General features: G+C 38.3%; 1 protein-coding gene across 4 annotated transcripts in view; it reads left to right on the top strand.

Moving 5' to 3' along the window:
- Positions 1-1,630: 1,630 nt before the first annotated feature.
- The window catches only part of LOC5569218, an 85,558-nt gene continuing 61,877 nt past the window's right edge, over positions 1,631-25,311 (top strand). The window contains exon 1 of one of the 4 annotated variants that reach the window (XM_021840911.1): positions 1,631-1,953. The gene's annotated coding sequence lies outside the window, so the exon portion shown is untranslated. Of the gene's footprint in view, positions 1,954-14,646; positions 14,789-14,821; positions 14,992-15,030; positions 15,248-25,311 lie in introns of those variants that run through there. The other 3 variants (XM_021840908.1, XM_021840909.1, XM_021840910.1) reach the window with 3 other exon arrangements.

The raw sequence follows: 25,311 nt of genomic DNA, 5'->3' as shown, positions 1-25,311 counted from the left end.
ATAAAATTTAAGCGCACTGAGAAAAATCTACACGTCAAGGTCGTGTGTTTTACTTATAGATTTGCGCAATGAGGAAAACCACATGTTTTGAGTGTGGTAGCCATATGGATTTCATCATTGATTTCACGGTATAATAACATGTGTATCAACATAAGGTTGTCATGTGAAACAAACATGAATTTCCAAATATTAAATCATGAAAACCAACTGATTTGCTTATTGAATTCGAAATGTAGTAGCTTTAGATAGTCATGTGTGATAGAACATGAATGTCATGGGACTGAAAGAAGAAATTTGGTAGAAGAACTTTTGCTCCCCAAAATATGGATCCGAGGCTCCTCTGCTTGTCGCAAGCTCTCTTGATTTTTTTTTTCAAATCAGTGAGCCAGCAACAAGCGGGGCGCCGCAAATCCATAATTTGGGAAGCCAGGGATAAGCATATTCCATTATTTTCGAAACTGAAAGCCAGGAAAATCTGTTACTGGAATCCGATTTTTCTACTAAACTATACATTATAATCAATGTTCTCTTATAGAAAGGTAGAATTCTCGTATATCGGTCAACTTCACTAATAAAAGAAAAATCGAATTCACAAATTTTCATCTAACACTTTCAGCTTCAAAATTTGCTTCTTCTCTTTGGAATCATGATGATGACTGTCGTTCGACACGAGGTCCAACCGCAATTCAGTTTTTATGCATCCCATGGGTTGATCACAAACAATTTAGAAGCTTTGAACATGGAAATTGATAGCATAGCTCATCGATTTCATCATAACAATCTCATTGCGCATATCAATGAATCGACCAACTTGAACATGATGATTATAACACAAGATAACCATAAGCAAAACACACTGAATCCGTGTTGGAGTGATGATCTATGCGTCCATAGGTTGACACATACGAATCTGAAGAGAAAACATCGGGAACTTATGTGGAAAAAATATGGAATCCCTGTTGTCGGTTGATGAATCAATCCATGAAGCAAAACAAAGGAATTTAATGTGTAACACACACGAAGTTTGCAAGAAAATCATAGCAAATCGATATGGACGTTCATGAATCGATCCATAATTTTAAACACACAGATCGAGCGTGTGGATTTTTCGCAGTGCGTCATCGTCATCCCCCGCGGCATAACCCCTTACACGGAGCCACAAATCAACCCAACTTTGACTTTTTTTTTAATCTAATTCGGCTCTTCAGTGTACGGGATAACCCAATTTTAGATTAGCTTGCATAGCTATCATTAGGTAGTTTTCGTTTGACAACAGCGAAAGAAAAAGAGAAAACTCAATCCAAAAAAAAAATTACCCAGAGTTAGCTTACGAAGTTTCCATAGTGGGTTAAATCAACTTAAACTTTAAGTATTAAGTCAGGTAAACTCGAAAGAACCCAATTTTGGCTTATTCCATTGAACTTCAATGCTGGGTCGGTGCGTCTCTCTCTGTTTCTGACAACGTTGCTGTTGCGAGAGAGAGGCAAAACAACCCAACCGTGGGTAAAACTAAATGCAGTTTACCCAAATTTGAGTAGGAACTTTTTTTTTTGTTGGTCTGATTTCTCCGTGTACAATTTATGAACATCACGTTCAGCCAACTTCACTTTGTTGACAAATGAAAACTATCGTAGCTGGGTAGCTGTTACTGTTGGGCCGTAACTTTCTGAACAGTTGGCGGATTGTTTTCGGGAGATTGCTGAGATGCTGTGCCGTACTCGGATAGTAACTTGTTGGAGGAACTGCGAGCAGAGGGAGAGGACAATCCGTTTCATCCACGTCACGAAGTTATGCTCATTCGGGCGGACAAACGAAACCCTAAAAACTACAGTCCAAAAACATCGTTTGAAGATGAGCTGGGACGCCAATTTACAATCGACAACAACAGCTGCGAACATTAAGGGGATCTGGAAAATTCGAGTTTCCCAACTGTAATGCAAAACGCCAAAAAATGTAAGTTTGATACAATTTATTGATCTTTTTTGCCAGTGATTGATAAAACGGCGATTCGATGAATGATAAATTAACATGAGACATCGATCTTTGCTGTTAATCGTATAATTGATAGAGAACCATGTCTTTAAACTTAGTCGGTGTTTTGATGTCACGTTTGGGTCTCGATCGTGAAAAGTTATCTGCTGTCTGCTGTACTCTTTCCACTCTCGTTTCTTTTACTCCACCTATAAGAAAACCCTTAATTAATTGAAGTTCTGAAACATTTTACTGACATTTACGTGTACCTCCTGTTGAACCAACGTTAGGACTAAGAACACCAGATTCCTGTGGGATGCTTTCATCGTAATTCAGATTAGCCCTCTTGGCATCTTCGACGTTGCGCGAATATACTACTCCTCGGTCACTCCTTACAACAATTTTTGCCCCATCTCTGGCCAGTATTGTGTATTTTTCAGATCCAAAAGTGGGATCGGATTTAGTCCGTCTCTGTTGTGAGAGAACTACTCTGTCTCCTACTATCAGATCGGATTCCTTAGCCCCACGTCTTAAATCTGCATATCTTTTACTCTCTTGCTTCGAGAACGCGTCTTTTTCCCTTATTTCTTCACGGTCCAGCTCATTGCCCGAGCAGGCATCCCACAGGCAAGGAAAGGTGCCACGGTACTTCCACCCGACGAGCATTTCAAATGGAGTGACTCCTAGACGCGATAGGGGTCTTACCTTGTTGTGGCTGTGTACATAACTCTCGAGTGCCATTCGCCAGTTAACGTTATCCAGTTTAGATGCAGCCAATGCTTTCTTCAGACCTTGGTTTTGCCTTTCAATTGCGCCGTTAGATTGAGGACTCATTGGGATTGATTTTTGAACCGAAATGCCTCTGTTTTGCCACGTCTTGATGAACAGATCACTCTGAAAAGGTGGCCCATTATCGCTTTGTATGATCAACGGATACCCCCAGACTAGAAAGATTTTGTTCAACGCATCGATTGTCGATTCGGCATTGATTGATTTCATTTCCATTACGTGAAGGTATCTAGAGTACACATCTACCACCACGAGAAATTCGCCATGCCCAAATTCTTTATCCGTGTAAAAGTCGATCTGGAGTATCTCCCATGGGCCTCTTGGAAGCTCTCTATTGGTCAGAGGGATTGGGGGATTTTTCCTAGAGAGCAAAAGACACGTTTCGCAGCCTTTCACGTGCGCCTCAATATCGCTACTCATGCCCGGCCACCAAAAGTATTCGCGCATTATACGCTTTGTGGATGAAATTCCCATGTGGCCTTGATGAGCTGAGTTTATAGCTCTTTTGCGCAACGGATGTGGCAACACCACTTGATCGTTTTTAAATATCATACATCCGATAGTTCGAAGACTGCTTGCTTGTGATTCATATTTTCGTAGCCCGCTCTCCCACTTGCCAGTTTCAATAGCTGTTTTAATATTACTGAGCTCTATGTCATGTTCTGAAACCGTTTCAATCTCGTCCCAGGTCAGCTCCATCGCACCTACATCTAGTAAGTACAGCAGGTGCTTATCATCTGCTTCATCGTCGAATGAATTTTCCGGTGGGCTCTGGACTACCAGTCTGGAGAGAGCATCAGCAAGGTTGAGGTTTCCTGGAATTCTTCTCACGGTAAAGTTGTATGGTTGTAACCTTAAGGCCCAGGATTCCGCTCTGGTTACTGCTCGCTTGCCGATTCTATGTAGACCACCAAAAATAAATTCGTTGGCCTCAGCATCGGTCCTTATTGTGAACGATATACTCATCAGATACATTGAGAATTTTTCAACGCCCCAAACCATCGCCAACGCTTCCTTCTGAGTTTGGGGGTACTTTTGCTCCGCAGCAGTTAGTGTTTTTGAAGCGCAGGCTATCACTCGTGGAGTATTTTCCTTGTCGAATTGAACTAAAAACGGCGCCCAAACCATAAGGAGACGCATCGACGTAAAGTTCAGTTTGGTCGAACCTACTGTAGTAACCAAGTGTGGTTATCGTTCTCCATGCATCATTCTTCAAATACTCAAATTCTTCCTCCAATCCTTGGTCCCAATAAAAATGTTCAGATTTTGCCAGTTCACGAAGTCTCCACGTACGTTGAGCCCGGTGGGGAATGAATTTCTCAATGAAATTGATCAACCCTAAAAAACTTTTAATCTCCGCAAGGGTTTCCGGACTCCTAAAGTTTTTGAGTGCTGTGATCTTTTCGTCTGCCAGTTTCCATCCATTGGAAGACACAAGAAATCCTAAGAAATCTACCGATTGTTGCCCAAATTTACACTTCTCTTCGTTAATCAAAACGTTGTGATTTCTCAAGCATTCCATCACTTTCGCCAAATTTTTGTCGTGCTCGTCCTTGTTTTTGCCGAAGATCATAATATCATCCAGGTAGTTGACAACTCCTTCACATCCGGCAAGAATAACTGTTTGCAACACTTCCTGAAAAATATCAGGAGCGTTGCAAAGCCCGAATGGTAGTCTCTTATACCGATATATTCCTTCGCCCGCAAAAAAGTTCGTGAGATGGCGTGAGTTTTGGTCTAATTCTATATGAAAAAAGGCGTTTTTCATGTCTATGGTAGAAAACCATTCCGCGCCATGGAGCTCCATCAAAATTGATTCAAACGTTGGCATTTTGAAAGGCGTTCTATAAATCATTCTGTTAGGACCCCTCAAATCGATCACGAGGCGTATATCATCCCTGCCCTTAGGCACAACAAGTAAGGATGAGCAAAATGACCGGTCCATGTTAGGTGTTACTTCCTCTATTATTCCAGAAGCTAGTAACTCGCTGAGCTTCCGCTTGGTTAGTTCCTTGAATGCTGCAGGAATATGGGTATAAACGTTTCGCGAGGGCGGCATATTATGGTCATAACGAAGCGTAACAGGGGGTACATTGAATTTGGGAAATTCTGCTGACGGTGCTGAAGATTCAATATGAGCAATATTAGATCCGCTTAGATTGAAAAGTTGTTGCGCCCGCACAGGTACGTTTAGGCCGATGTCTAGTATACTGTATCTGACGGCAGTATTGAAACCTAATAGTGCTCGCACTTCATCTACAACGTAGAACTTCTCAAGCGTTATGGGCCGTTCTTCAGATATGAACAACTCAGCTGTGAAAACAGCAACTACTTCAATGGGATCATTTGAAGCATAGCCTTTAAGTGGTTGGTCAGTGAAGTTACTAATCGTAAAAATTTTGGATGATGATATCTCGTCAGCTACGATTTTGTTGAACGATACTTTCGTAACCGTATTCACTTGCGCCCCTGAGTCAATCATAAACTCAATGTCTATGCCTGCTACTTTGGCGTTGATTAAACAGCTCATATCTGAGAATGCTGGTGTATTCTGTGAGCGTACGTTGTCAATTTTCAAATCATTCGACTCACTCGGTAACGTTTGAACCAATTCCTGCAAATATCATAATTAATCATTAATTTTATTTTATTTTTCTTTCTTTTTTTTTTTTAAGGATGTATCACATTAGACCACATGACTAGTGAAGAACTTCTGGGAACTAATAAAATAAACAAATTCTAGTTTTAGAACAATTCAATGATTGTTATGCATTAGATGTTTGCTAGTTGCAAAATGATGACTAGAAAGCATAATTGATAATTAAATAATTACAGATATTAGACTATCCTCTATTGAAACGCTGAACCTAGATTGACTGTTTTGCTTAAACTGTAGTTTTAAAATATAGATTTTAAAAGTAAATAGAGAACTGTTTTCAATAACTACAATGAAACGTTATCAGTAACTCAAACGTCACACAGTGGTTCCAGCTACATAGGAGGACGGTCATAAAAACGAAAGTCGACAAATTAGTCATAAATTCATGTTATTTGATTCTTTTGTCAAAAGTAATGTAATGTAACAACTGTATAGGCAAGTCCCGTAGAAAATGCATAAAAGAATTCGACGGAGAACCTTTTTTTTTTGTAGAAATTAAGTAAATTCTTATTGACAACACAAGTGCCATTGATAACGTATTTGTAAAGCAACTTAAACATTTCTAACGGTGTTGAAAAATATTTAAATTTTTATGACTTTTTTTTTACCTCCGCTTAACGCATTTCACTTAAATGACCCATATCGAAACGTGAAAACAAAAAAATGAGCAGAACAACTAAGGGCCCTTGTTGTATAGGTATTCAACATGATATCATAGAACAATATCATTAATTCATTGAAGTCGAATTTATGCATTTATGACCTAAGGGGGGGAAGGTGAACCACTGTGCATCGGCTGCATTTTCTCAGTTCGACGATTATTGATTTCAGTACGAGTGTCATAACATTATTTTCGTTTTAAATTGTGTCACATTCGAAGCATTTATTTAAAAAGTGGTTCTGTTTGAAAGTATACATCATTTTAGTTTCAATCATGTGATGCAATGTATACAATTAGTAAGAGTCGCTGATCTAAAGTCAAAAAAAAATTATAAATTCATTTCATTTTTATTTTGATTTGGTTTGGATTTCAACATCCAATGATTTTTAATTCCATCCATAGCTAAAAAAAATCGACTATAAATTCCGTTCAGTCCAACAAGCAAATGGTAAATGTGATATAATTAGTACGAGTAATCTACTCCGGATCTTCCTCGCATTTGCGTACCTCGTTGATAACTTCTTCATCCGCTACTGGATGTTCGATGGCCGCAATTTTCTTAGGTACGCTTCGATCTTCCCAATCAGCTGGACGCTTCCATGGCCTGTTCTGAGATTCTTGGCCTGATGAGGAACACACTCTAGCAATGTGGCCCGTGCGTCCACAGTTGTGACATACCTTACTGGCATTTGGACATGTGAATGGTTGGTGATAAATACTACCACATCGCCAGCAGGTAAGATCACGTTGGTTTCGCGATAATCCTTGGATGAAACCTCTTACTCCTCGTCTTGAGCCACGACTGCCTCGAGCATTTCCTCTACCGCGCCAATTTCCTCGCCAATTCGTACGATAATTTCCTTGCGTTCGCATTTCTTGGGGGTTTTTGGCAACCACTGCCACCGTCGCTGCTTCACCACGACGATGAACCCTTTTGAAGTCCTCCTCGTTTGCTTTCTCCAATTCATATTCACGAACTAAATCAATCAGGTCCTTCATGTTACCCTGCTTAACCCAGTTTCTGCGCGCCAAGATTCTTATTCTGCTCTCACTTGCACCAGCCGTGATTACTCTTACGACCGCTTCCATTTCTTCGTCGTTGCCATAGTTGCACAACTTAGCCGCAGAGGCAACTCGACGAACGAATTCAATGCTTGACTCCAACGGCAATTGACGTAAATTCATCAGCTTCCCTCTTTGCGACAAAATATAGGTCCGAGAACCAAAATAGTCATCGAGACGGGCCATAGCGTTTGAAAAAGGTGATGTACGTTCGTCTGGCATTGATGCGGTTGAAACGGTAGTATTGAAGATTTCGCGCAATTTGGCCCCAGCTTTGATTCTGAATACTCCGAATTTTGCTTGCTCATCCACCGAGTTGACCAACTGCAGCGAGGCAACGAGCGTTTCTTTCCAGAACTCATACGCGCGTTTATCGATTTCCGTTTCTCCGTCCGCCGGAACACATTCCGGTATATTCAGTGTCCCTAATGTCCAGTTACTCATTGTTGAAACAAGCACCGACTCGCTTCTAGAATCGGAGATATCCTCTCTCATCGTGCTTGATCGAACTTGACGAAGGTTATCTGCCAAACTTTGCTCAGCGGACAGCCGTGTCACCTGCTCCCGTAAGGAGTTGTTTTTTTCAACGGCTTCTTTTAGTTCTTTTAGAAGTTTTTTCTTTGATAGTTTCCTGAAATGCAAACAAAAATCCACTTGTATTTTTTTTTCGTTCTTTGATTGTATTTCATAATTGTATTTTTTTTTTTAATTTTGTATATTATTACATGGATATTGGCTTTTATTACCTTTAGTTTTCATCAAAAGAATTTTATCAAATTTTATTGTTCGTTGCTGGGATTGTGTTTATTTTGAGGTTCAAAAATTTTCATTCCTAATTTTTTTGCCGCTTAATTTTTTTTTTTTTTTTTATATATAAATATTTTTTTTTAACAAACCGTTTGTTTTTACCGGAATGTATTTCATTACTTTTTTTTAACAAAATATTGTTTTCACCATTTTTTTTTTTGCTCGCACCGTACAATTTATTTTTGCTTAGAGATTTGCTTTTTTTCCATTTCTGTCTCTTATTTTCGATTTTTTTTTTTGTGATTCATTTCCATTTTTTTTTTTTTATGAATTCTTTTCAAACAACTTCGTTTTTTCCACCGGAAATGATCTCAATTTTCACTGTTTTTGGTTTATTAACAGATCTCCGTCTATTTCCACCGGAGTCCGATTTGTCATTTTTGCAGATCTCCGTCTATTTCCACCGGAGTCTGATTTAGTTTTTGCAGATCTCCGTCTATTTCCACCGGAGTCTGATTTTTGACGAGCTCCGTATATCTCCACCGGAGTCGTACGCGTTTTTTTTTTTGTTAGATCTCCGTCTATTTCCACCGGAGTCTAATTTTATTTATTATTTTTGTCTTTCAGTAAAATGTTCAATTATTTTTACTTTAATTTTTTTTTTCTTCATATTTTGGGGATTCGAGATACACTTACTTTTTCGATGTTCCGGTAGAGCTACCGGCTGCGCCACTGTCGTGTCCGGAGGGAACAATAAATGTTTCCCTTTCTTCCGAACTATCGTGGTGATCGGCCGAAACCACGTAAGCTCCCGCCAAACCATCTCCGGTTGACTCGTCGAAACCGCGCTTCATTTTGCGTCCGTTGTCGATTGCTATACTCTTCAAACTGCCTCAGCTTAGACTTTCAACCTGAAGCCGAACCTATTCTCGCCACAAAATCTTGTGAGAGAAATACTCAATTGTATTATAATGATTCTGAGAATAAAACGAATGACTGAGAATCTGCTCTCTTCTCTCAATTCATTTATCGACTAGTTTGAAAATGTCTACAAAATTATGAGAACGTAAGGTGCACGTTCTCCGAACCTTCAATATTTGTTCGAGAAAAACATTTAAAAAGGGCCAATGTAACTGCAATGGTAATAACAACTGAGTTCATATATTAAAAATCAACTAAAATGTATTTCACCATTCCCATACTCCACAGGTTTATGTTTCTATTTTTGGTTATTTTGTCTTTTGTTTTTGTGAATAGTCTATCTTTAATTTTGTCAACTGGTCTATAAGCTATTTTAAAGTCATGTTGTCGTAAATATCTAGACAGTTTTTCTCCTAAACCTTCAATGTATGGTATTGTTATAAAGTTGTTAGTAGCGTTTTGATTGTCTTGTAACGTGTTATACATTTTGTGTAGTCTTTCCCTTATAACATTTTCCACAAGATAACAAGGGTAGTTATTATTCGCAAGAATTTTTTAACAGTTTTTAACGTGTCTGTTCTATACTTAGCGTGCGTCAATTTCAATGCTCTGTCTACTAATGCTACTATAAGCCATTTTACGAGACGTTCGAATGACGTTTTCTGGCGGGCCGCTCATTGTTGTTGTTCAAAAAACTAGCATAATATCTGAATTGCGCTGGTCACATTTTTGTTGGCGATGACGTCCCCGTCTCTTTCAGCGCATGTTTCTACCCGGTTTACATGTATTAGAGGTAACGTAGATGAAAAATATCTTCCCTGCATACTGATTTAAATTTTACATGCGAAAATTTAAAACTTTGTTAAATTACCTCCAGCGCCATTGTTGAATATGCTCCTTCCAAATGTAACGCTAGAAGAAACGTAAATAAATCGGCCCGCCAGAAACTTTCAAAGCTGGTAAACAAACGAAAACCATATGATTTGAAACGTCTCATAAAATGGCTTATTGTGTTATTTTTATGTATAAACTGTTAAACTGTTAAACATTAATGAATTAAACTGCAATAATGAGCTTGAAAATGGGAATTACCGAACAATCTGTAATTTTTTCGTTTACCGAACTGGTTACCGATCATTCAGCTGTTGAGATTTCGGTAAAACGCTTCCAATCGAAAAACGCAACATACTGTTAGCCATCTATACTTTGGTAGCGCAACTATCCCGAATAAAAAATACAATACAAAAACAATATAACGCATTGTAACAGTACCATTCAATATATTGGAAATACAATACAGTATATGTAAAATGATAATACAATTACAGTACAATATATTGTTTTGAACAGTTCACTGTATGGTATATGAGATTTTTGCAATATAATGTATGGGTGGTTAAGTATCGTAACAATACAAATATAGATATTTTCTCATACAAACATTTTGAAAATACAATACGATATAATGTTCATGAATTGTCTTGATTAGCAATTCGTGTATTGTTGTACAATACAAAAACAATTCAACGAACTGTATCATGGTTGCATTCGTCGTTACAGCTAATGTCAAGTGACTTCTAAAAAACTACTAATTTTTACTTTTTGAATATTTTTCACCCAGCATTTCTTGCTTTCTGAACTTGTTTTGTTTATTTCTTTCAGCAAAGCTACATAGAAAAAAGCAACAGTTGTTTTACGCGAAAATAGGAATTTGACCAAAATTGTAAGGTATAAAACCAATTAAAAACAATACAATGTTCTGTTACAATATATTATATTGTTTTTGAATTGTATATCCAAACAAGAATAATATTGCTTCGACATTCAATTACAATACGCTGTATTGTATCCAATACGTTATATTGTACATTAATGGTTTATTCCATTCACTGAATGATACGTTTTTATCCGGGTAGTCAAATGATGAGAGATTTTATTTTTCACGCATCCATCACATGCCGCTGTGGGGAAAAATGTTTTATTTTCCTGATATAAGACGGTTCACAGTGAAACAGTTAAGGCCCAAACGCAATGATAGCGGAACGGCAACGGAATGCGGAACCGGTTCGCCAGCATGAATCACACCATCTCGACTGAGCTGATAACGAATGAAATTGAATTAACACTGAGTCGACAAGCTTGTTGTAGTTCATGCTGGCGAATCGGTTCCGCTTTCCGTTGCCGTTCCGCTATCATTGCGTTTGGGCCTTTAGGCGGAAAAGGTAGGAATATCCATTCTCTATGTTCTATATACGTTTGTTTTTTGTATTATTGCACTACTTTCATAAAAATTGAGATCCGGCTGGTAGGAGCACTAGTTTGAGGTTGGAAAACCAGGATATGTGAGGTTAGTTCAAGGGGTGGATCACTCCTGATGCATCTGATGTATCGAGGAAATATGATGCATTCAAATGCATTTAAATGCACACTTTCAGAAAATTTGCAAATCATGGCTTGCTCAAACGAATTGATGTTGTCCTTGTCAAAGTGTCAAACTTATTATTCCTGAAATTACGAAGAGCTAATATCCCTTTCCAAGAGTTGATCTACAATAGATTTCGTATACTTCCAGATTATCGACGTTGGGGTATCGAATTCGAATACTAGTGAAATAAAGTTCTAAATCTGGTACCTTCGAAGATATCTCTTGTGTAAGTGTCCGCTTTGAAGTAGAAAGTAAATCACCGTATTTTCCAGATTGTGTCAATGCTTCATTTCAGAGTCACCAGATGCCGCTCGTTCTGATCTGTACTGATTGTATATTCTAGGTTTAAAACTGGGCAAACTATAGTAGCAAGCGCAAAAAAGCCAGCGCACGTTTCCCAACCGGGTGTTTGCGGACCTCTGCCTTAGCTGAAATTATGCGGAAACCGAATCTTTTAAATAATATTTTTAATATGTTCAATCCGCCCACCTAATAAACACAAGAACTTGCTGAATAATGGGAAAGAAAATTATTGATTTCAAGTGTCCTTCGTACTTCCAACAGAGCAAACAATTTATTTTGTCAAAACTTTCGATTTATATTTAGATGTTTTTATTAGAGTGGATGCTGGCTCCATACTCGATAAGAAATTTTATCTGTCCAATCAAGTACAAATGTTGCTGGCCCATGCAAGTCGCCTAGCAGACTGTGGCCTTGCCGGAAATGGGTTTCTGACTACTCCTGCTTGCAACAATGTAGTTTCCTCTCCGTATGGAAGCAAGACAATGTTCATGTTTACAGAATTCCTCAACACAATGTCTCAAATATCAGATTTGCGTAATGATTAGGCATCAAATGCGAATTGCAAAGTATTTTTCTGGTTCAATAGGCTACTTGCTTGATATTCTGAAATAAATAACGTTTAGCTTTGAATTTCAATTAGAAAGAACCAACCATTTTGAAACTTTCACAACAAACAATTATGCGTTTCTATAGAAGGATACGTTGATAAGTTGTTCTAGTTAAAGTCAAAGCTAAGTTGATGGGAATGTTGAAAAAATGCATTTGATGCAAATAAATGTACGTTTGATGTACACTGAAGAAGTGATCCACCCCTTGGGTTAGTTTCATTGGAACTTTCGCCTGAGCGATTTTTGCGCTTGAATAAAACACGCTTCGGGACATTCTCCGCTGCCCCTAAAAATACCATTGGATAGATAAATGAATTCTCTACCATTGGATCTCATTCAATTTCATACATAAGTGAAGTAAGCGGTGAAAATACATATTTTGTTCCGAATGTTTTGAAACCATGAATGAGTTTGACATTGCTCTCGTCAACCATCATCATGACGACAGCAGCACACCCCACCGGACGAATTGTCGTATTGGGAGCGAAATGAATTACCGAAGTCGGTGATTTGGTTTAAGTGTGTAACCAACTGCTCGGCAGGCAACAGTGGTGCTCCTAGCGGGGAGAATAGATCAAAGTAATCCAGGCTACTATATGTTCTACAACAAAACAGCAGTGTTGCTCTGAAAGTAATTGAATGATCATCTCGGCATGATTTACACTTTGTTATCAATAATAACAAATTATCCTTAAGTCCCACCAAAATGTGGTCTTCGGCAAAGTTGTAGCTGGGAAAATTTAACATGACTAGAGTTTGTTCACTTTTCCATAGATTATTATTTCGAACGGTTAGAGGACTGAACACAAAATGTTGGTCTTTTCCATAGTAATTTCCATAGAAACTTCATATGGCCTGTGCACTCACTTCAAATTTTGGGAGAATGATTTTCATCATAATTGACACCGGCTCAAGGTGAAACAGTTTGGAATCAACTTTTAACATTGCACTAAAACTTCAAAGGCACAAATCTCGCGAAGAAAGCATCCCACAACAGTGAACTTTTTATTTTGGCTTTGTGCACTAGCAGAAAGCTTAAAATAAGAAGATCAGGAACGTTTGCCAACTATTTCTCCAGTTTTGTGCCTTCGAAAACGTGAGTAGGGGGAGAAGTCGGCCATTGTGCCGGCCATCTTTGGATTCCGAGATTTTTTTTTTTTTCAAATTATTTATTTGGCAGGCCCAAACGCCCAAAGGCTTTACGGGGCCGATTATCCTTGATAATAATTATCATTTATTTGACAAATTGGAATCACAACTACTCTGTGATCCCTGAATAGCACACAACTTTTTTTTTCTCCTTCCCGCGTTTCGTTGACAGCCGTCTCTTGTTTGTGCCATCGTTGTTCTCGCATGGAGAAGATGAACTGCCGTTCCCGTCGTTGTCGTCGTCGCTTTCACTTGAGCTCTGTTGTTCTATAGGTGTTTTGTTGTCCAGTTCGGTAAGCGCACGTTTACCTTTTGCCAATATTTTGGCAAACGGATCACTCGCTTCAGGGGAAGATGGGGTCGATTGCTCACTGCTAATCGGCGGAAAATCCGCCTGGTTGAAAATTTGTTCGGTTGATGAAGCGGCTGGTGCTGCTGTAACAGGTTCGCGTCCAGTTAAGGACACCTCCAAACATTTTTGGTTAGGATGCGATGGCTTGGAGCACCGTCGACAGGTCCTGATTTGGTTCGGGTGTTCCACGTAGCAGACCTCATTGGCTATCGTGAGATACGACGGGATAGGGTGCTTTATTCGCATCTGAAGCACTCGAACTCCGTTAGGTATTCCGGCAAAGTAGTGTTTCCAACGCTCGGACTGTATTGAAAACACCTCCCCATACTTCATCATGAAGTCACCGACAGTCGCATGAGGGACGGATGGGGGCAGGTCATGCACTCTCACAGTCACTGCCTCGCTGTCCACATATACCGGTATTTTAAACTGTTTATCTTTATAGACAATAACGCGTTTGATATTGTGCGCTTTTTCATAGCGCAGCGCTGTACTGCTGTCCACCATCTCGATGTATACACAGTTACGCGTGTTGTGTAGCTGAATACACATCGGATAGATTCAGTTTGATTTCGTGTTCCAAAAATTGTTCGACTTTTCGAACCTCAGGTCGCGCAGGAACGACACTAAAATCAATCACCAAAGTGTTTTTGCGAACACCACTCATTTTGCTGATATGAAGCACGGGAAAATTTCAAAACGCGTCCGACGGTTATGAGTATAGGCTGTCAACTCATAATTCCGAGATGTTTCACCTTAAGCATAGGGGAGCAAAAACTTCAAAATTTGCATCAGTCTAACGGATACCCTATCCATCGCAATGTGTGAAAATAATTAAGCGTGTGAGTCATTATCCGAACCGTCGTCCGTCATCATCGACCATCATCAAGCATCAACAAAAATGCGACCAACCGTCTTCGGCTTTCTTCGTATATAGTGTTATCTCGCTCTCGCATTCGTAATCGCCGCAACACACCACCGACTCGACGACCGACGGACGGTTTTCACACTTCGTTCTTGTTCGTTGGTCGGATCGGTATCGGAAAAAATTCACTCCGCGTTGTCTTGCGTGAAAAGCGGCAAAAACCGCCAAAATATCGTGTAAAAAGTGTACGTTTCGTGTGGCTGGTGTTTGGGCAAGGTAATTAAAGTGTTTTCTGCTGGAAAAGTGTTTGATTTTAGGGGTAAAAGTGCAGTATTTCATGCGGGTAGTAAAGTGCATTTTTGTTGTTGGAACAAGAAGCCGGCGCGCTGCAGAAGAAGAAGACCGGTTGAGTGTGTTGAATGATGCTAGTGCCACTGCCAGGGTTGTAGTTGGATGGGCGGAAGCAATGGATGTTCGTGGTGAGGCATTTTACTGCCTGGGATTGCAAGCGTCTACTTGGATATGATTTGCCGGAGGATATTCCATCTAGCAGGAGAGATTATCAAAAACAACAATGAGTAACAATCATAAACATGAAGATATACGACGAAGAGTGAGAAATAGGGCGTGCCGTTTTGTTCCCGCTTTCGTTCAACGGCTTTTTCCCGTCGCTCCACTCGTGCCGGCGTCTCGCCGATACACTTCCTCCATTTGAATGCGATAGAAGCAGGGCTGGTAGCGTGTCATTTTTGTTTAGACTTAGTCTCTATTTTAATGCAAGTCTGTTTTCAATGGTCTCATTCTCATTTTTGAGGCAAATAGTCTTTCTTTTTTATTTGGAGTTAAGTCTGATTTGCTGCTGAACAGGAATCGCTAAAGAAAATTCTCGCCGATTCCTTGCAGAAATTTTCTACAGCGACTCCCGTTTGAACTGACATTTCTTTTCAACTGCGTACTGCGATCAGAAAAAGGCGCTTCCTTGATCGATTCCTTGGAGGAATCTGCCATGCTTCAAGATAGGCCAAGAAATTACTTGTCAGCAGCGAATCAGGCTTTAATCTTGGTGCTAAATTCTAGAGGCCAAAGAGATACCTTCTTACACGACTGTTCCACAGATTCTTCAAGAATTTCTACACGCATTACGCAATGATTTAAGAATACTTCTCCAAAGGTTTCTTCTAGTATCTCAACAACTCCTTCAGGGATTTCTATCGATCATTCCGCCAATTATCCCAAGGATGCAGCCAGCAATTCCTTTAGCGATTTCTTAAAGGATTCTATGAGGAATTTTCTTCAAAATATCTTCAGCATTCCCATGTCACTTCCTTTAGTATTTTAATCAGGAAATACGCTGAACAAATACCGTGCAGGGATTATGAGAAGCTAGAAACAGAGTATAGTTGAAACAAGAAAAATTCGTGAACCAACGATCTGTTTAGCTAGTCTAGTACTAAAAATGAAATCAATCAAGATCGTATTAGGCACAGATTTACGAAAGAAAAATAGAAATCATTTTGTTGAAGTATTTTGGGAAGAATAAACGTGTTTTTATAATGATGAAAGGAAAGTGTTAATTAATTAGTCTAACTCGATAGAAAAAACTTTGACAATTTGCTTAATAGATACATTCCTGCAATAGTCACTGGATCGATACTTTGAATTTATTTTGAAGAGATATCTGCAAGGAATCCTGAAGGTATTCTCACAAAAAGTTCTGGCTGAAATTACGAACAAATCTCTGTAGTTGGTAAAACATTTTTGAAAAAAATTAAAACAAGGGTTTCAAAAGGTACTTTAAGAGGAAATCCTAGAAAAATTGATAAAATAATCAATGGATTATTTCCTGGAGGGCTTTTCGAATTCGTTGAGAAATTTCTGAAAGAATCTGGAGGTTTTGCTTAAGACATTCCGATGCGTTCTCTGGACTAATTCCTAGGATGATCATTGGAAAAAAGCAAAACCAGGTCGAATTTATGTACGTATCTTGAACAAAAGCGTTGGAGGAATTTCTTAGAAAGTCCGTGAAAAATCACTACAGTCAAACCTCCATGAGTCGATATTGAACGGACCATCGACTTATGGAAATATCGAGACATGGAACAGGAATCCTTTGGAAAGCTGTTTCAGGGAACCATCATTAGTAACCATGCAATTTCGTTTTTAGTACGGTTCCATGAGTCGATATCGAGTCATAGAACAACGACTCATGGAGGTTTAACTGTATATGAACTACTGAAGAAAACCAGAAAAAAAAACAACGGAGCAGTAATTTTTGTCGTAACGTCATAAAACATTTCCAAACGTTGTTGCAAATATCATTGGAGAGTTGTCTAGTCGAATTACTTAAACAAAAAATGGAAAACTACATTCTGGTTTTTGTTTGTCTAAACCAGTCTCTAGTGCCTATCTGGTCTCTACAATAACAGGACAAATTATCGGTTTGGATATGTTGAATGGTCCTTGACAAGGTTAGTGTGGTTCCAATAGACTTAATCTTGGTTTGCGTCTCTACCGGGTCTTAATTTGAAGGGACACGTCCACTTGACTAGATCTACCGCATTGACCAGTTACGGGCACGAGATCAACCTGTATGATGAAAGGAAGCTATAAGAGTTTCCTGTTGGGAGTTTTTTTTCACGAAAAGTACTCTTAGAATAACTTTTCCACGATCGTTTTGGAGGAATGAAACACATTTCTGCAGTAAACCATAAAGATGTAATAATCAGAGTTTACGCACCATGCTTTCTGATGTTCCTTTGCCGATTATTCCAGCCATTTATACTGACATTCATGCACAAATTCTCGTACGGATTGTCCCAGCAATTGTTCGAGAAAGTCTTGCTAATATTTTCCTAGAGAATGCATTGAAACTCTTTTAGGATTTTTTTACTTATTAAAAAATTACTCAAAAAATTCTTTCAGATCTTCCAGGAATTCTTACATAAATTCCTACAGGATTTCTGAAATATCTTCAAATTCTACTAAGAATTTCCTCTTAAGACTTCGCCAATATTTCACACAGGGATAGGTAGATTCAGTCTTTTCCAATATCTCAAGTAAATTCTGAATTCAGTTCTTCAACAAGAATTTTATTATACAGTTAACTCTCCCTTACTCGATATTCCGTATCTCGATATCGAGTTAGAGAACCATAGTAAAAGTTGGTTTTCATGGCTAACTCGATGGTCCCTTGGAACGCAGTTGCACTGCTTTTGTGTTCTGTAACTTGATACCTCCCTAACTCGATGGTCCCTTCAATATCGAGTAAGGGAGAGATGACTGTAATATGGTAATTTTTGAGTGAATAGGAGACCCTGCTCACCTGCACTGTTTTCATTTTGTATAGAATTTCGACATTTACTAATTTACTAGATTTTTGTGCAGTGCTCCATTGCAAGCAAGCGTCCCTCCACCAGGGAATGGTGCATCATTTTGCCATTAATTCATTTGATTATTCACTTGCAATTTTGTCCTGGGATTCCACCAGAGGTTTATCAAGGATTTGGGATTTCGTTTGGTATTTTTCCATTACTCTGCTGGAAATTAATCTAAGAAATCCTACAGGACTTTCTGAATGGTATTTTTCTGCAGGTGTTCCTCAGTTTTTGTTTACCAGTCATCAAATATTACTTACACGGCAACTCGGATCTACTCAAATCTGAGTTGTTTTAACGCAAAACCGTAGTTGAGCCCAATAACCCAAATTTGGCTAAATTTCCAAGGCCTCCATTAGGTACTTTGCCTTTGAAGCCATAAGAAAAATTTACTTAAATTTGGTTTGATTCAACGCAAAATTAAGTTCATTCAACCCAAGCTTGAGAATAATGCATTTTACCCAAATTTGGCTTATTGGGCCAAACTACCCCCATTGAGTAGGTGCAGCTCTCTCTGTTTTTGACAACATTGGTGGGGAAGAGAGAGAATACCGAGAGATTTTGGGTTGAGAGAATAATCGATATACTTAATTTTGGGTAAAGTCAACTCAAAAATTAGGTAAACTGATTTTTCCGTGTAAGGATTTACTGATGCATGTTTTATCAGAATTTCTTCTAATTATTTCTTTAACCCTCTAATACCCAACCCCGCCTTTAGACGGGGTACACTTTTGAATTTTGTGTATATTTTTTGGCTCGGGAATCAAAATTATTTTATTTTTGGCTCATTTTTAACTCATAACACGCTTATAAGAAATTTTTTTTTTACTTTTGAAACTTTTTTTTATTTTTGAAAAAAATGTATTGTCATATACCCTACAAATGCCTGGGGTTCATTTAAAATGTATTATAAAAAATCGTACCTCACAGAAGAAGAGCTTGGTGGTATAAGAATAATTAAAACCCTGTTTTTTCCGTTAATAACCGGGAAAATAAAAAAAAAACAGAAAAAAAATATTTTTAAATGTACCGTACAAATTTGAATTTTTATTATTGCCAACAATCAATAACTAGAAGAGGCTTCAAGAAAAAATGAAAAAGGATAAGGATGTTCAAAAATAAAAATTATAAAAATCAAAAACCAAAATTCAGAAATTTTTGAATTAAAATAAATCCTTGCCCAAAACGCGTTTAGAACGATTCTAGATAACTAAAAATGATATTTAGATCGAAAATAAACATTTGGGTATTAGGGGGTTAAGAATTTCCCGAGTACTTTCTGAAAGAATCTCATTAAAAAATCTCAAATCAAAGATTTCTCCAGGAATTTCTAAACCCTCCATAATTCCTCAAAATACAGGGATTCCTACAAAAATTCTTTCACGGATTCTCCCACGAATTACTTGTGAAAGTGTTGCTGATATTTTCTCAGGATCTTTAAAGAATTTTCTAATATTTCATACAGGGATTCAGTCTTTTTAAATTCTCAAGTAAATATTGAATTCAGCCCTTCAATAAGGATTCTAATGTATATGGTAACTTATGAGTGGATAGGGCTCTGCACTGTTTTCATTTTGACATTTACTGGCCTTGTTGTTTACAGATTTTATGTGAGAAAGATAGTGAAAAGAAGATTGAATTTTATGTGCACATTACATTACGTCCACCAAGGAATGGTACAGCATTTTCCCATTGATACATCTAATTATTCATTTGCAAATTGGTCCTGGGATTCCACCAGAGGTTTATCACATATTCAGGGTTTCGATTGGTATATTTTTCCATTGATCTCCTGGAAATTAATCTAAGAAAATCTTGGAAAAAATTGAATGGTACCGTCTTATTAGGTAGTCGCTACCAACCCTGTAGAAGCGTTCGTCTGCCCATCGTGGTGAAACAACGAAGGGGAAGATGATTTGTTTTTCTTCTTTCCCGCTCACGCTTATTCCAATGCAGATGCCTCGGAATATGTTGCCTGTGTATTTTAATATTTTCTATGAGCAAGTTAAAATCGCTGTTAATTTCATCCAGCTCGCCATGTTTGACATGTTTGGTTGCTTTCCCAGTGAAGTGCAGCGGTGGGAAGTCTAAAAATAACCTTGAGTACCTATCTACACATAGTTTCATTTAGAAGCGAATATGTTCTCGCAAGCGTATTTTAAAAGTCCCAACGAATCGGGGCATTTAAAACCGTTGGCCAACTCTATCACCGATCCATCAAGCCTTCAAGTGGATTCGACTTATCAATTAAGTCGATTGAACTGTTGCAAACATAACGATGCGTATTGACTAATTCATGTTTGAAATTAGAGCACTTGAGCTCATCTAGTGGTGATTTGTATTCCAAATCGAAGTCTTATCTACTTCAGGCGGTCACAATTTACCTGGTCACTATTTACGATCAGCCCACCTCAACGGCTTATCGTAACATATACCACGATGGGAAGGAAAAGCAAAGACATAAAAAAAGTCCGTTGGTGGATCGATGACGTAGTCGTACTATTAATACGAAAACAAACGAATGCGACCAACCGCACGGAGTTTGTTGTGGGAACGAAGCACGGCGAAGGGGATCGGGTGAAGCGACTCGAAATTTGCATGGAGGAGAGTTGGGTTGAAAGCTACCTCGGAGATAATTATTGAGCTTATTCCTCATTGCATTGAGATGAATAATATTTCTCGCATAACCTGTGATCTCGCCCTAAAAGCCATTGGTAACCGAGTGTGCAGTTCCTTGTTTCTAAGCAAATGAATGGACCAGGATGAAAACTATCACTACTATCAAAATATCCTAGTTTGGCAACCCTGCCGTGATATAGTGGCGATTTTTATCGGCTCGTGTTTATCCTCGATTTACCGTTGAAAAACGAAAGATTTAATCGCAAGTGCACTATTGGCATACTATTTGGTGAACTGATTAACGAAAAGTGTGTTTAAAAGGTAGGGTTTGAAGTTATTTTGCGACAAAATACGCTTCTTATTTTTTCCTGACAGTGAGTTTTTGTTCTGATAGTGATACTTTTGTGCACAATACATTGATGCTAACAATAGTAAATAAGTGTTATGCGTTCCACCTTGAACATACTTTCCCTCTCTATCGTCTACTTGCATGCAAGTCGTTTCTGTGTTGTGGAGAAAAAGAATACCACCAACCTTACAATAAATGGATACAGTTTAGTACATGTCTTAGTTCCATCATTCTTGGCTCTGATTCAGAACAAAATTTGTTGTTCTACGAGTATCAATGTTTACATATGATATATGTTGTTTCACTACTGGCAGTGGAATTTCTTTGATCCAATGTACTTAGATTTCACAACTCTGTTTAAAACACTATGCTTTCAGCAACAGAATGAGTGCTACCGATGCAAAACTGATGGAGATTGATGAAACAGAGGGAGCAGTCGATAGTTGCTCAGCTGAAAGTGTTCCAGCATGCTCATCATCTATCTTAGATACTCCGATTGATGGTGACGATGACTATGAAGACGACGACGACTTCGAAGATGGTATCAACGTCACCATATTGTCAACTACTACCAAAAGCCTTCTCGAAGATTGTTCGACAACTGAAAATCCAGTTGTTAAGACTAGTGTGACAGACCCAATTTGCAAACGAAGTTGAATGGAGCTGCACGGAAGCGGTATAAGCGAATGATTGATGCTGGAGTTGATCCAGAAGAAGCATATCGCCTCGCTCGAATTCCGTGTCAGCCGCCGAGTTCTGAAAAGCGGTCACGTAATGACGATCTTAACGGTTCTAACAGTAGTGATGGAAATCCTCGTAAAAAGAAAAAATTGTGTCCTGTTCTTGAACCAAAACACGGATTGAACCGCCCAATCTCAGGAAAATTTTCGGTTCAAAATCGTTTACAAATAAATACAAATGCACGCTCTGGACGAATTGAAACGATACAGAGCGGAAGCAATCCATCTTTTAGTGCCGTTGTACAATACGTTAGGGTAGGAATCGTTCCGAAGGACTACCCCGACGTAGAACTTTCTTCCCAGCAATTGCTAGCAACACGAAAAGCTATTTTGGCAAAGGTTGTACAGCAACGCAAAGAAACGGTGAAACCTAAATTTGGTCAATGTTCATTCAGGACCGGGCATTTAATTCTAGTCTGCAAAAACCAGGAAACAGCTGACTGGTTGAAAAGTATAGCTTCCACACTATCTATTGCTGGAGAAGTAGAACTTGTTGCTTTAGACGAGAATAAAATTCCTCGTCCTGAAATAATTATCGGGTTTTTCCCAGTGAGTGCTGAAGACAGCACTGATGAGATTCTAGCTCTCCTGGAAAGCCAAAATGACGGTTTGAATACTGACGAATGGAGAATAAAGGAGAGAAGAATTATCAATCAATTGCATGTTGAATTAATTTTTACAGTAGATGGAGCTTCAATGGACACGATCAAGAAGTGTGAATTCCTTCTTGACTATAAGTTCGGAACAGCTCCACTTCGCCGTAAACTTCCTCTAAAACACAAAACGCCCGATAACTCGGACGAAAGTGTTGACAAATCTGGTGATAATTTGAAACCAGCAGAGCAGCACACTGCTCTGTCTGGGGTAGGAGAAAATAAGCAGACGAAGATCCCTACAGAACACTTAAAGGATACTGGAGACTCTGCACGAGGAAATAAATCGAATCCAAACCTAAACCAACCTGGTACTAGTGGGATTGGGAGTACAGGTAATCTGGGCTACCCAAAAATCTCTAAAGAACCTCGCTGCGTTGATGTAGGATCAGAAAACACTTCCCAAGAGTCTTCAGAACCTAAAGCTCTATTGGGATCGAAACGATATGCTAAAAATTCCCCTGTCAATCATGGTCAAACAAAAACAGTTTTAGACAACAAAGACCCTGTACATAAAAACAAATATATTTCTAAATACATAAAAAGTTTGGGTAATCACGAAACCAACATAGGGGGGCTAAAATCACCCCAAGAAAGTGAAACTTCTAAGAATAATGCAAGTGAAAAGTAATGAATGCAATAATTTGAATAAACATATTTTGAGGAATAACATTACGCGAACCAATAATACTAGTATAACAAATACCAACATTGATACTGACACAACCCTCAATAATCAAGCAAATAAGCAGATTAAATTTGTTCAAATAAACTTACACCATGCGAAAGGCGCATCTGCTGTACTACACAAAACGTTCACTCACAGCAAACTGGACATTGCACTGATTCAGGAGCCGTGGACGTATAATAGTAGAGTATTAGGCATACCAGTATCTTCTAGCAAACTTATTTATGATGAAAATCAAACTGTCCCCCGAACTGCTATTCTAGTCAATAGTAGGATTAAGTTTTTGCCGGTAACAGAGTTCATCAAAAGAGATATTGTTGCAATTTTAATGGAAATTCCTACTTCTCGTGGAGTAGCGGAAATGTATGTTGCATCCGCTTACTTTCCTGGAGATGCAGAAGACATTCCTCCCCATGACGTTTCAAATTTTGTTTCTTTTTGCAAACGTAAAAACAAGCCCTTCATAATACGATGTGATGCGAATGCTCATCACACAGTTTGGAGTAGCACCGATATAAATGATAGGGGGGAAAACCTCCTAGAATACATAATCAACAATAACATTGACATTTGTAACAAAGGATGTAAAGCAACCTTTGTTAATTCCATCAGGAAAGAAGTTTTGGATTTGACACTTTGTAGTGCAAACATCTCAAAAAATTTAAAAAACTGGCATGTATCAAACGAAACTTCCCTGTCTGACCACAGACAAATATTGTTTGAATGTCAAGTAAATTATGTTCAAACTGAAGCTTATCGCAACCCTCGTAAAACAAATTGGGATTTATATTACTCAAAACTTTTGACTGAGTGTAAACTTCCTGACAAGAACATAAACACAGTTCAAGAACTTGAACAAGTTTCGGTAGTCATGTTACATTCAGTCCAAGAGGCATTCCATGCGAGTTGCCCAATCACTGTACGTTCCACAAACAGAGATGTTTCGTGGTGGAATAAACGCCTAGAAATTCTTAGAAAAAATACTAGAAAACTATTCAATAGAGCAAAGAGGACCAGGGAATGGGACCAATATAAAATTGCTCTGACTGAATATAATAAAGAAATAAGAAGATCTAAAAGACTGGACTGGAGACATACATGTGAAAGCATTGAAAACACTCCTGTAGTTGCAAGACTACAAAAAGTCCTATCGAAAGATCATACAAATGGTTTAGGTACTGTAAAGAAAGAAAACAACTGCCTAACATCGAACGCAAAAGAAACGTTGGAAGTTATGATGCAGACACATTTTCCTGATTCTGTACTGATTAGTAATAATGATGAAAACATGTTAGAAAACATTATCGGTAATGAAACAACCGAGATGAACAGTCATGGTGAACATAGTAATAACTTCTCGACCTCTTGTTGTGACGCAAAAAATATAGCTGAACAAATTTTTACTGTATCTAAGGTTGATTGGGCAATCAATTCATTTGATGCATTCAAATCTCCTGGTGTAGATGGAATATTTCCAGCATTTTTGCAAAAAAGTAATGGTATCCTTACCCCATATCTTTGTAATATGTTTAAAGCAAGTATTATACTTGGATACATACCCAAATCATGGCGACAGATTCGAGTGATTTTTATTCCGAAGGCTAACAAAAAAGATAAGACTTCTCCCAAATCATTCAGACCAATAAGTTTGTCATCTATGATGCTCAAAATTATGGAAAAACTTATTGATCAATATGTTAAATCTACTTATATGAGAAAGTATCCTCTAAATAATAATCAATTTGCTTATCAAACTGGTAAATCAACTACAACTGCGTTAAACGCACTTGTAACTAAAATAGAAAAAACGTATGAAGCAAAAGAAATTTTACTAGCAACTTTTCTAGATATTGAAGGAGCGTTTGATAATGCGTCTCATAGATCCATGACAAGGACAATGTTAAAGCGAGAGTTTGACATATGTATCGTTCAATGGATTAATGAAATGCTATCAAAACGTGAAATATCAGCAAAACTCGGTAGTTCATAAATATCTGTTAAAGCAGTGAAAGGATGTCCACAAGGAGGCGTTCTTTCGCCTCTTCTCTGGTCACTTGTTGATGAATTACTGGCAAGTTTAGAAGCACAGGGATTTGAAGTAATTGGGTTTGCAGATGACATTGTTATTATAGTCAGAGGAAAACATGACAATATCATTGCAAGCAGAATGCAAGCAGCTATAAACTACACAATTAAATGGTGCGAATCTGAAGGACTGGACATCAATCCTCAAAAAACAAGCATCATTCCGTTTATTAAGAAAAGAACATTCAAGATATCTGATCTTCGTATGAGAGGGACTTTAATGACACTTTCATCGAATGTTAAATATCTGGGAGTCATTTTAGATCGTAAATTAAACTGGAGTCTACATCT

The sequence above is a fragment of the Aedes aegypti genome, chromosome 2 (assembly GCF_002204515.2).
Source record: "Aedes aegypti strain LVP_AGWG chromosome 2, AaegL5.0 Primary Assembly, whole genome shotgun sequence".
Lineage (NCBI taxonomy): Eukaryota > Metazoa > Arthropoda > Insecta > Diptera > Culicidae > Aedes > Aedes aegypti.
Note: the sequence above shows the minus strand (reverse complement) of the source record. Positions and strands in the feature narration are given on the sequence as shown.